Genomic DNA, 10937 nt, shown 5'->3' on the forward strand with positions numbered 1-10937 from the left:
TCTCCTTCCTTTCGAGATAAAAGTCAGGATACTTGCTATATCTGTCAGAAGAAAGGGCATTGGTCTTCAGAATGTCCAGACCGTCAAAAAAGAAAAAAAAACAGGGGATAAAAAAGACAAAAGTCAAGATACCTGTTATTATTGTAAAGAAAAAGGACATTGGTCTCCAGATTGCCCAAAAAAGAAACAAGAGGAGTCAGAAGAAAAGAGGAATTCTTCAGAAGAAGAGAAGGATTCTTCAAAGGAAGAGAGGGATTCTTCTGAGGAAGAAAGAAGACAGGTGAAGAAAAAGAAACAGGAGAAAAAAAGAAGAAGGGAAGAAAGCGAGGAAGAGGAAGAAGAGGAAAAGAGTGTGACGGTGAAAAAATTCAAAAAACAGAGAGACTAAACAAGGAGACAGAAGAAGTCAATGAACTTTTAATTAAAGTGTTATGTTGTGAATTGTGAATTGGATTGTAAAAAAAAATGGAGAAAAGAATAAATGAATGATATAAGGTAAGTGTCTTTGAGTTTTGATTTTAAAATAAGAACGTACACTCACGCACTCATACACAAACACGTACTATAAGGGTAAAATGGGCTGTTGAATACTTTTTTGAGTTATTGGCAATTTGAAATTGTATATCTTTTCGAGAAATGTGGCTGGCCCTGAAAAGGGCCTTTTATTATTTCGGTGCAGGGGTGAGTTTAACCAATCAACTTTAACTGCCTTATGCCTTTGCCACGGCCAAGGCCTACTTCTGAACTGCGTAATGTTGATGATTGGGTTGAAATCACTAAGGGTGGTACGGTAGGCTTAGTCACAGGGTTAACGTGTTTAGCTCGGGAAGGTCGTATTCTCTTCGGTCGTGATAAAGAAGTCTGATACATTTGTTTCAGACTTCTTAACTCCGCTAAAATGTCCAACAGTACCGTGACCGTTTGATTTTCACCCTCTTGTTTCTTTGTTGCTACTTCTTCTTGCTGTTGCTGCTGTTGTTTTTTTCTTACCTCTTCTTCTTGCTGCTGTTGCTGTAGGAGAAAAACTTGTTCGGCTTCCTTTTGTCGTTGTATAAATTTCTCCAATTCTTCTTTCTGTCTCTGTCTAAAATTTTCCACTTGCGGTAATGAAGAAGGTAACACAGGTTCCGGAACAAATTCTTGCGAGGAGAGAAAATCCACAAAATCCCAATTCACCTCTTCTGAAAGTAAGTCCGGGTTCCCTTGGGCGGTCTCCCCTACTGGTGCACCCCATTGGATCGTTTTCTGAGTTTCCGTCATGTTGAATCACTGTCGCATAGATTGACTGCACACAAGCGCTAGCGAATCTATATTGACTACGTGACGTCACAGACTGCTCTCTTCGGATTGGATGCGGGCTGACTGAATTCTGTAACGCGTGTTCGGATTGGTGAATGAACTCAATCCGTTTCAATCCTTTCTGTCCCTATAAATAAGCGCAGTTCACTGCATTGATTCACCTATTCTCGGAGCCTCAACATGTGGACCGACGTTGAATCTTCAACCCTTGTGTCAACAATGATGTTCAGGACGGACATGCTCATGTATGTCCGATCCAAGTGGACCGTTGTCCACAGGACCAGCAGCAGCCTGTGGATAAGAAGAGTCTATATAGAGAGACAAGGTTGCCTCAAGAGGACTCTGATGTATGGCCCTGCTGTAAGACGAAGTTTGAGGACAAGAAGATGTCGCAAATGCCCTTTATGTTAAGGGCATATTAACATAAACCAAAGGCCCTTTTCAGGGCCAGCCATATATCTCGAAAAGAGATAGCCTTTGAATTGCCTACCCCTTTTTTAATAAAAAAAAATCCCATGTTCAATTTCCCTTGACGCTAATCAGACCCACGATTTTTCTCCATGTTAATTTCCCTTGTCGCTAATCGGACCCACGATTTTTTTTTTCTCCATGTTAAATTTCCCTTGTCGCTAGACAGACCCACGATATTTTTCTCCATGTTAATTTCCCTTGTCGCTAATCGGACCCACGATTTTTCTCCATGTTAAATTTCCCTTGTCGCTAGTCGGACCCAAGGGTGTTTTTAATGCTAATTCCCATTGTCGCTAATCCGACCCCCTTCACTACTGTCGTGGGTTCGATCCCCGGCCGAGTCATACCAAAGACTTACAAAAATGGTACTAACAGCTGCCTCGCTTGGCGCTCAGCATTAGAGGATAGTGTTAGGACTGGTCGGCCTGGTGTCAGGATAATATGGCTGGGTGGGACATCATGATACATGTCTGAGGCATGATGCCCCAGTGATAGACACCACTATAAACTGTCACACGGCAGACATCGTAACAATATGACTGAATTTTTTTTAAAGCTACGTTGAAAATCCAAATCACACACACACACACACACACACACACTCAGTTTAAGACCATATAATTGTAACATCATCTACTAATTGATGATATGTATATGAGATAACAAATAAAGATCAAATAGGGTACAACAAATCACCAAATGATCAAAGAATGCTTCCGAATGACGAGGAGAGACAAAAAAAGGAAGATACATCGTATAGACATAATGAGACAATTATTACCAGACCCAATCAAAGGAATATAGAACCGGATGTGTTTGAACCAGTTGTAAGAAACAAAATAAGACGCATTCTGCTTTCAAATGTCAAATCGAGAAAAAATATAGATGTAGTAAGGACAGCTATCGCAACTCAGTGCAAGGAGGAGGGTGTGATAGTAACATTCGTCCGCCTCATAAAGGAACGACCCCATTGGGATGGATCAAATATATATACATTTCGACTAAATGTACTGGATAAAGATTCTGAACTGATGATGAATAATGAATCATTTTGGAGTTCTGGAATAAAATGTAGGGAATGGATAACAAACAGAAAATGGAGAGAAGGCTACTTACTTGATGAAACGCATGAGAATTACAAAATATATTCCTAATGAGCATAGCCATATGACTAGTAATTGCTTCTTAATGATAATTATGATCATTATTTCAACATGGAATGTACGTGGTATAATGTCTAGCACGCAGAAACTAATTGAATTGTTACCAGACACAGATATATTTGTTATCAATGAACATTGGCTTTGTACAAAGAATCTAACGTATTTAGATAAATTACATGATGATTTCAAAGTAGTTGCGCTACCTACTGAAGAGATACAACAATGCTATAGAGGTAGTGGCGGGGTTGCCGTATTTTATAGATCATCACTATGCAAAGCAAGCACCTTACAAAATGAGTTCCCAAATATTATGGCGGTGAAAATCTTAGTGAGAGACTTGGAACCTATAATTTTGATTGCAACCTACTTTCCCTCGACAACTAGAACTGATGATGCATATGACAAATTTTGTGAAAATGTTTTTGATGTGTATGATAGGTATTCTGCTGAAAATATATGCATAATTATAGGCGACATGAATGCAGATCTTGTGTGTAAAAATCCATCAAGAAGAGATCTTGCTCTCAAAAAAAGAATAGAACAGAGAAACATAGTTGCTACGCTGGTGATAAAACCACATGAACATTATTACATCACGTATAGATCAAAAGACATGTCACGAACGTCCACACTTGATTATATATTAATACCTGAAATAATTAGAGGTGCTGTAAAAAGACACATAGTAAATGACAAAATTGATTTCTCAATATCGGATCACCTACCTATTACAGCGGCACTTGCAAAAGATATACTGAAGGAAAATAAAAAGACATGTGTATCTCCAAGAATGAAATGGAACTTGGCAAATCCATTAGAAATGAGCATGTATAAATCTGATGTTAGTGCATTCTTGAATTTCACCTATGAGTGTAAAAAGGTAGAAGATATAGAGAAGTATAATGAATTGATAACTAAGAGTGTAATAACTGCATCAGACCGATATATTCCAAAGTCCGAATTCAAATCGCACTTGAAACCATATTGGAAGAAAAGTGGGCTTGAAAATCTACATCAGAATATGAGAAAAGCGCGCGGAGAATGGATCAAAGCAGGAAAAAATAGAAGCACAGAGTGTAGCATCAAAAGAAGATACAAGGACGCGAAAAGAAAGTTCAGAAAGAAACATAGGCAAGAGAAAAAGGTATATAAAGAGTGCATATTTGAAGAGATAGAAAAGAGTGCAGAAATGGGAATAGACGAATTCTATGCAGTCATACGGGAAAATAGAAAAGATAAATCGGACATTGGTAATATTGTATTTCGAGGAGTAGAATCTAATACTTTGGATGAATGTGTCAATCTATGGAAACTATATTTTTTCTGAATTAAGTGGTACAACAGATGAGGAACATAATGATTGTGTCAAAATGAAGAATATGTACGAAGAAAGCAAACTAGAGACTGATAACATAAAATGTAATAATATTACAGAGGAAGAAGTGTTGCAGCATATCAAGTCTCTAAAAACAAAAAAAATCACCAGGCATTGATTGCATATCGAATGAACACTTAAAGTATGGTGGAAAATATTTAATCAGACATTTAACTGCCCTTTTTAATTACATGATCCAGTATGAGTATTTACCTAATGTATATAGATGTGGGATGATTATACCGATATACAAACAAAATGGTAAAGATAAAAAGGATCCAGTGAATTATCGTGGTATGACATTGACATCTTGTCTGGGAAAATTGTTTGAAAAAATATTGATGACTAGAATTCAAAAGTATTTAGACAAAATAAGCTTTCCACATCCTTATCAATTTGGATTTCGTAAGGAGGCTGGATCTATCTCCGCTGCTTTTACTCTTCAAGAATGTTTGATGTACTTTAATAATCATAACTCTAATGTATATGCTGTTTTTCTGGATAACGAAAAGGCATTCGATAGACTGTGGCATTGTGGACTATTAAAAAAAACTAAAAATATTAGGAATTAATGCAAAAATATGGAGAATAATCGCCCATTCCTACACACAGTCAAGTGCCTGTGTAGCGTGTAGAGGATGTATATCTAACACATTTCCATTACGGAGAGGCGTTGGTCAAGGGCGTGTAATGTCGGCTTTTTTATTTCTCGTGTACATAAATGACCTATTGAATGAGCTAGTAATGACTAATTGCGGGATAACAGTGAATCAGATGAACATACCTGACATGCTTTTGGCAGACGACACTACTCTACTAAGCTCTACGCTGAATGGATTGCAAATACTCGTGAATACAGCTTATCAGTATGCACAGAAGTGGAAATTGAAATATAACTCTAACAAGAGTAATTGGATGATATTTAGTAAAAGAAAGGAAGTGTACTCATCAAATGGAATTACTCTGGGATCACAGAATATTCCTAGAGCAAAAAAAGTGAAATATGCAGGAGTTAACTTTTCGCAATCAATGAAAACTAATGATCGTATAATCTATTCCTACGATAAAGCTAAACGTGTAACAAACTCACTATACTCAATTGGATTAAATGCAAATGGAATGAATCCTATAGTCTCTGTGAAAGTCTGGGAAAGAGTTATATTGCCATCTGCTTTGTATGGCTCAGAACTCTGGTTTGATATGTCATATCAGGGCATTGAATCAATGGAGAAAATACAACGATATTTCGCCCGGAGAGTACAAGGTTTCCCTCAAAGATCGCCTATTGGATCTACGACATCGTGCTTGGGGATGATATCAATGGAAGCTCGCATAGATAAGCAAAAACTCGTATTCCTTGGTCGCATGTGTAGAACATCAGCAAATTTAACGGCTAAAAAGGTTTTCCTCTGGGCTGTTGGAAATTTTATTTTTGACCCACAACATAGCTACAACTCTTTTATATATGATGTAAATACTGTACTAAAAAAGTATGATTTAGAAGACTATCTCAAGGACTTTATTTTCACTGGAAAATTTCCAGACAAAATAACATGGAAAAACTTAATTGGGACAAGAATACAGATATTAGAGGAGAGAAAACATGAAATGAGTATCAGAAAATCCATCAGAGGGATTTGGTAGATTTTTAAAAATTAATCCAGGATTAAAAATGCATCATCTATGGAAAATAGCTTACACTGAGTCAAGCAGAAAAATGGAATATGGGACATTAATTCGTATTAGAGGAATGCAAGCAAGACCTGGACTGTGTCCCCTATGTGGCAAAATGAGTCATGGCCGTATTTTGCACATTTCGATGAATTGTGCCTTAACCTCAGACGACAGAAACCACTTGATGGAAAGTCTATTTTCGTATATGCCTCCAGTGATTTACCGTGATTTCTGTGATCAGATTGATGATGTTATACTGATTATACTACTTGGTGGTTTAAATGATATATCAGAACTCTTAGAATTTGAGGCATGGATAAATATGATCAGACTATCTACCAAGTATTTCATTAAGATAAAGGATATTATATATTCGATTCAATGGAGAACTCACTCAAAATATAAGGAAAGAAATACTTGTACTGGATTGCAAAGAGAGTAGGAAACTATTTTTGTTGTGAGGATACATTTTCAAATGTTTTATCGTATATATATCTCTATCTAGATTAGTAATGATTTTAATTTATTTATTCGTTTGCTATTGGAAATAATTCAATAAGTAACGAATCCACTATTTTTGTGATTCTATGTATTTAAATGCATTTCTTTTTTGTCTTAAAATCTTCAGAAAATGGAGGAATAAAAGAATATCATCATCATCATCATGCCGTAAGGGATAACATTATGTGGGCATCTTAAAACAGAGAAAAAAAGACTTGAACAGGATGAAAACCTTGCGCTTGTACTCACTCCAAGTATTTTAGAGAAATCCAAGTCCCAATAAAGGATCTCAAGTCCTTTTAAGGAACCTAAGTCCCTATAAAGGATGTGTATGGGATTGTTCTTCAATATTACGGGAAGTATAGCCGTATGCATGTATTGATGGAAACTAATATAATAACTGCTGTCCCTAATGACAAAAGCCACCCTCAAAATTATACACAGTTTACATACGAAACCTAACTGAAAGGGAACTAAAATAGACATAAAGGAATACCATTGGTTTCAACATATTTATTTGGGACACACACACACACACACACACACACACACACACACACATATATATATATATATATATATATATATATATATATATATATATATATATATATATATATATATATATATATAGAGTTTTATTCAACGTAGATTTGAAAACAGTACAAAAAGATGACAAAGAAATAAAATGTACAAAATTGTTACTGTGCACACGCATATATAATAGTTGATTATAACAAAACATTATATAGTGAGGGAAGTGCAAATAAAAACTTTATTTTTGCCTATATGACGTGAATTACTACATGTTATTAGGCGGCTCTCGGTACTTGAGGTATAATAGCATACATGGGTACTTTGTCCGAAAACAATATGGTGGCAGCCGGGCACAGTGACATTATGGTCTATTTTTAGCACAAGGTAGATTTCAGTACAAGCGCCATTATTGCAGAAAATATTCATGCTTTCATACGTATTGTGTCGCCCAGGTTTTGATGTTATGGAAACGAGTAAACAAACAGATTTGAATAACAATTTCAAACAGTTCAGATTACCTATATCTCGCAGATCTAAGTTCTCTGAGATGGGATGTTTGTCAAGTCTCAGATATTAATGACACACGAGTTCTTTCTTCGACTGTTTCGAAATCCAACTGTAAATGTGACGCTTTGGTACGAAAATTCAAGTTGAAAAATGAGCAATCAAAACTATTTATATCGTGTTTTGTAACAAAACAAAAAGAAATAAAAACGACACGTACATTGTTGGTCCGATTGTCAGTCCCTACCCAAACCACTAGCCCCCCTCCCCATCTCTCTCTCTCTCCCCGTCGCGAGCCACCAGCGATAATGTGTGAAACAGGAAAGCAATGGATATTTGCTCGTGGCATGCGACAATGTTTCTGAACCTGTTATGCTAAATTTGAGTAATAATCTGACCAACACCGAGAGACAGAGACATGGCTATATGTACAAAATTTCTATTAGTCAAGGGAATTTAGTTGTCTGCATTTCTCAGTGATGAATATTAGTCATCATTGAGAGAGTATTTTACAAGAATAATTTTTGAGACCATGTTACCTTGCACCGAGGACCGCTCCGGTGACCTAGTGGTTAGAGCGTCTGCCTCGGAAGTGGGAGGTCGTGGGTTCGATCTCCAGCTGAGTCATACCAAAGACTTACAAAAATGGTACTAACAGCTGCCTCGCTTGGCGCTCAGCATTAAGAAGTTAGTGTTAGGACTGGTCGGCCTGGTGTCAGGATAATCTGACTGGGTGGGACATCATGATACATGTTTGTGGCCTGATGCCCCAGTGCTAGACATCACTACAACGTGTCACACTGCAGATATCGAAGCGATATGACTGAAAAAATTGTTAAAGCTACGTTAAAAACCCAAATCACACACACACACACACACACACACATGCACACGCCTTGTTCCGATTTATCAGTGACACGTGTTTGTCAATGAGAGCGTATTTTTAAGACCGTTTACCTTGTACCTGATTTATCCGTGACGCATGTGTTTGTCATTCAGAGAGTAATTTTTAAAACCGTTTTACCTGATATACATCAAGACTTCAGTGAAAAACAAGTATGTTAAAATGCGTGCTCTATGCTATATACGCTAATGTCTACATTAACAAATTTTAAAAAACTACATAAATAAAAATACTACGCATTGGTATGTGTTAGAATCGCAGAATGAATGTGATACTCAAAGGTATATTTCAAACATTATGAGCGTTGTTATGTGTGTATTGTGACGTGAATGACATCAGCTTTATCTCGTATATATCATGCACGTGTGGTGTGTGTGTGATGTGATTTGGATTTTCAACATAGCTTTAACAATTTTTCAGTCATATCGCTACGATGTCTGCAGTGTGGTAGTTTATAGTGATGCCTAGCACTGGGGCATCATGCTGCAGACAGACATGTAACATGATGTCCCACCCAATCACATTATCCTGACACCAGGCCGACCAGTCCTAACACTAACCTCTTAATGCTGAGCGCCAAGCGAGGCAGCTGTTAGTACCATTTTTGTAAGTCTTTGGTATGACTCGGCTGGGGATTGAACCCGCTACCTTCCGCATCGGTCATGCACATGTAGAGATAAAGAAGTGTTTCATTCACGTATGAAAATGGAAATGGCCTAGATCAAGGGCATTTTGTTGTATCATAATTCAGGTTAGAGTCTTTATATAAGTTTTAAGTAAACAAAATTATTTAATTCCTTAACTTTAATTTCAGCTTTAAAATCGTTGTACGTTATATTCAAATATAATTTGAGAAGAGTCGTTTATTTAAAAGTATTCATTGGAATTATCAAGTTCCCACTGACATTTAGGACTAAGTCACTCTTTTGGGATTATTGTGAAATTAACTCAAGGACATTTTGGATTATATCATTTGATGCAGCATGGCTGTTGGCATATCGTCTCATTCAAGGCAATAGGCATATCAGCACATGGAATATTGGAATTCATTCGGAGCACTCTTACTCTTTGACTTGTTACAGACTTTTATGATTATTTGGGATTTAACTCATTCACAATAATATATGTTCCTTTTAAATTTTAATTGTATATTCTAGGGAAATAAATTATTTTGTTAAATGTTACTAAACTCCTTGGCTTCGATTTTTCTGTTACTTAGTTTAAGACCACCGCTCCGGTGGTCTTGTGGTTAGAGCGTCCGCCTCAGAAGCGAAAGGTCGTGGGTTCGATCCCCGGCCGAGTCATACCAAAGACTTACAAAAATGGTACTAACGGCTGCCTCGCTTGGCGCTCAGCATTAGAGGATAGTGTTAGGACTGGTGTCAGGATAATATGGCTGGGTGGGACATCATGATACATGTCTGAGGCATGATGCCCCAGTGATAGACACCACTATAAACTGTCACACTGCAGACATCGTAACAATATGACTGAATTTTTTTAAAGCTACGTTGAAAATCCAAATCACACACACACACACACACACACACACACACACACACTCAGTTTAAGACCATATAATTGTAACATCATCTACTAATTGATGATATGTATATGAGATAACATTTTGACAGAGGATTTGTACAATAAATGAGTGTGTAGCATGATGCCCCACCCAGTCACATTATCCTAACACCAGGCCGACCAGTCCTAACACTAACATCTTAATGCTGAGCGCCAAGCGAGGTAGCTGTTAGTACCATTTTTGTAAGTCTTTCTTATGACTCGGTCATGGATCGAACCCATGACCTCCCGCATCCGAGCCGGACGCTCTAACCACTTGGCCACCGGAGCGGTAAATGAATGAGTAACCTTTAGTATTAATGTACATTTCAGAGAAATACTAGAGAAAAAGAAGAGAGAGAGAGAGAGAGAGACAGACAGACAGACAGACAGAGAAAGGCTGGGTTCAGAGATGTGGCACTTCTTGTGGATACTCTTTGGACATGTCCACAGAATATAATGTTATGGTCAGATTGAGAAGTAATGTACAAGCAAAAGATTTCTTTGTAATTCAATAGCAATTAGTCCGATACTCAATACATGCTATTCTTCCAAGAATTTTGACGTATATTACCCACAATAAAAATACACTGAACACGAATTTGAAATATGCATTCAGTATGCTCATGAATAGACAATCAAATGCTATCTATAGAAACAATACATCAAACATTATTTGGAATATGCATTGTATATGATTATGAATGAGTATAGAATATGTACAAATACAAAATTAATTGATAATAATGCCAATATTTATGCAAAGTGTGCAATACAAAATTCTGAACAATGGAATAATATCTTAACACAAAAAGGGACGTCACATTTGTTACGTTAAAATCAGCAAGTGCTCTGTAGTCATGTAAAGATTTATTTATTACTAATTTTAGAGAGGATAGTTGACTATACGAGTGAATAACAGATATTTTTCATCGAGTGGGTGAGA

The sequence above is a fragment of the Sinohyriopsis cumingii genome, chromosome 11, assembly GCF_028554795.1.
Source record: "Sinohyriopsis cumingii isolate HCF-2022 chromosome 11, ASM2855479v2, whole genome shotgun sequence".
Classification (NCBI taxonomy): Eukaryota; Metazoa; Mollusca; class Bivalvia; order Unionida; family Unionidae; genus Sinohyriopsis; species Sinohyriopsis cumingii.